This window comes from Netta rufina (genome assembly GCF_964035555.1).
Source record: "Netta rufina genome assembly, chromosome: 26".
NCBI classification, from domain to species: domain Eukaryota; kingdom Metazoa; phylum Chordata; class Aves; order Anseriformes; family Anatidae; genus Netta; species Netta rufina.
In genome coordinates this window covers 4,053,485-4,056,403 of record NC_140150.1, presented here as the reverse complement: position 1 = coordinate 4,056,403, position 2,919 = coordinate 4,053,485, and positions in this window count along the sequence as shown.

The window sequence follows — 2,919 nt, the reverse complement described above, 5'->3', positions numbered from 1 at the left end:
GGGGTTGCAAGCGCTCAGCTCCCAGCACCCGGGCTGTGCCGGGCAGGTTTGCGCCTGCTGGTGTTGGGGACCTGATTTCTGTGAGCTCTGCTGGACTACGGCTAACGAAGCACTTAAAAAGCTGCCGAGGGGGGCTGCTTCTTGGCCCTGCAGAAGCGTCGATGCCCACCTTGTAAATCTTTAATCGAGAGTGGAAGGGAACTGGGAGGCTCACCAGGACGGAGAAAACCGTAAATATTTAATCCGGGCGCAGCATCGCGCAAACAAGGTTAAGGGAAAGGGGGGGAGAAGAGAGAGAAAAGTGGCACCCGCAGAACCTTAAATCCTGGTAAAATCACGAGGAGATAAATAAAATATCCCCCTGCCAGCAAAGGCAGGGGGGGCCCCAAACCCAAACGGGGACGTTGCAGCTGCAGGACAGAACCCAGGGCACCTGCTGGGGGCTGGGGGACCCCCAAGCACCTGCAGAATCCAGGCACGGGTGAATATTTCCGGAATGTTTCCACCGTTTAACCCACAAAATGAATGCACGATGCTTGTGGGGTTGTGTTTTAAGCCGAAGCGCTGCCTTCTCCTTGAATTCCGTCGTTGTGGCGCTGGTTGTGTTGCTCATTTGCTTGTTTGTGGTGTAAAGGCCTGACTGCGGCGCCTTTTCTTCCCAGGTACGAGCAGAAAACGCAGCTCTCCGAGCGAGGGTCGGAGGTAGAAGCGCTCTGTCACGCTGAAGGCAGCGTTGCTTTATGCCGAGGGAGCTGGAGGGGCTGTGTCAGCCGGGTTACAATCGGCAACACGAGGAGGGCCGCAGCAGGCGAACCACCCCGCTCCCGCGTCCTTTGTGCTATTGATTTTAAAGGGAACACGGGTTCCAGACACAGCAACAACGCCTGCTGCTTGTAAAGCTGCTCCTGAGCTCGCAGCAATATGCAGGTGTCTGTGTGCTGGTTGCAGCACCCCCCAAAATCCCCCCCCAGTGAGTGGCTGTGCTGATTTACTGTGGGAACGCCAGGGGTGCTGCGGTACGGGGACAGCTCCAGAGCTGCACAGGGGGAGGGCAAATCCTCGGGCATGGAGCTCCAGCTCTGCCCCAGTTTGACACTGGGATGTGGCACTGGGCAACTGGGACAGGCTCTGTGTCTGCACCTCGGGCATGTCCGTCTGCAGGGAGCCACGGGGAACACCCCAAAACGCATCTTGTCCCGGCTTTACGCCACCCCAGAGCCAGACTCTGCTCTTGCCTAGCGTCCTTAAAGGGGGCTACAAAGGAAAATCACAGCGAGGCCGCTCTGGCTTTGCAGAAACAAAAGGGATGTGGGGGTGTTGGAGCCCAGGGAACGGCTGGGTGCCCACAGAGCCCCACTGGGAGCAGGGACGGAGCGCAGCAAAGCCACGGCTCTCCCCCTGCCTCCAGCTCCTGGGCTCAGCGTTCCACCAAAAAACCTAAAGGAGGCTGCAGGGACAGCTGGAGGAGTGGGAAGTCAGGGGAAGCTGAAAAACAAAGTAAAACACCGTGGGGAAAGGCACCCAGAGCAATCTGTCGGGTTTATCCATAAACAGCTCCTGCACAGGCAAGGATCGCGTCCTGGTTAGGCAAAGCACCTTGTACCTGCCCTCAGCTTCCCCAGCTGGGCTCCTGCCTGTCCCCACAGCCCTACTGGCACAAACTGGGAGGGGACTGGGAGTTGGATCCAGCGGTGTAAGGCCAAGAAAGCAGAGCTGTGATCGCTCCTTCTCAAGGGGGGCTTCTGCTGCCCCGAGTGCCCAAGGCAGCACCACATCACCTTTTCCATTTGGAAATGCAGCAGGAAGGGAACTGCTTCAGCAGTGCTTTAACCTCCTGCTCCGTGTGACCTGCTTGATGCAGCTCCTGCTCTTTGGAGCACGCTGAGACCGGCTGGTTTTGCTGGCAGGGTGCAGGGGAAGGTTACGCTGACAAAACGCTGCGAAGGCAGAGCCAGAAACTTCCCCGCAGGCTGGAGCGTAGGCAGAGGTTAGCAGCGAGTCTAATTACTGCTCTTGTGGCTTCTGCAGGACAGAGCTGGAAACGGCTGCTGGGTGCAAACCAGCTGCCTGCCCGCAGGTGAAGCTGGACACCAGCCCTGCCTGAAGCTGCTCGGAGAAACGCAGCCACAGGGGCACAACCAGGGCCAGCGCTGCCTCCTGCCTGGTGGCAGGGATGTGGGGAGCAGCCCTGGTTCTCCTGCTGCCACAGGTGGGGTTGTTTTGGTTTCCCACCATCAGGACGCTGCTTGTTATGGAGCAGCAGCTCCTCCTTGGCAAGCGAGCAGCGATCCATCACCGCTGGGCGTTCGCGGTGCCGCTTCCCAGCGCAGCTCATCCGTCTTCCTCCTGATTACGCGCAGCCTGCTGCTCCCCGAGCAGCTCCAGAAACCAGGAGAACGAGGAAAGCTGAATCCCAGCTCAGCCTGGTTATGCCAGCCTTAAAAGATTCAGTACCTACAGCCCAGAGGCAAGAAGGGAGAGCTGTGAGGAGGCTGCCAGCAGCCAGCTCCCCGCATCAGCAGCCAGCGGGTGCCCTCTAGCGAGCTGGCTTGGCTGGGGAGCAGCAGGGGCGTGCTGCCTTCACCAGGGCTGCCTTCACCCCATGCTCACTGTGAACAGCTTAAAAACTATCATAGAGGTGCTGAGCAACCTCCTGGCACTAACACAAGCAAGCGATGGGGTGGGTGACCCTCTGGGAAGCTGGAGCAGCTGCAAGTGGTGGCAATGGGGCTGGGGAGCTGCTCCAGGTTGAAGACAGAAAGTAGGTGTTGAGGCTGGCACAGATGAAACCTGGGCTGTTCTCATGCTGCATCTGCAAACCTCAGCAGGAGTGGCAAATACTTGCACTGTAACTTCCCTTCATCCTGGGAGGGACGGGAGGGCTCTGGGAAGGCAAGCACACAAAGAGCAGAGGCTACG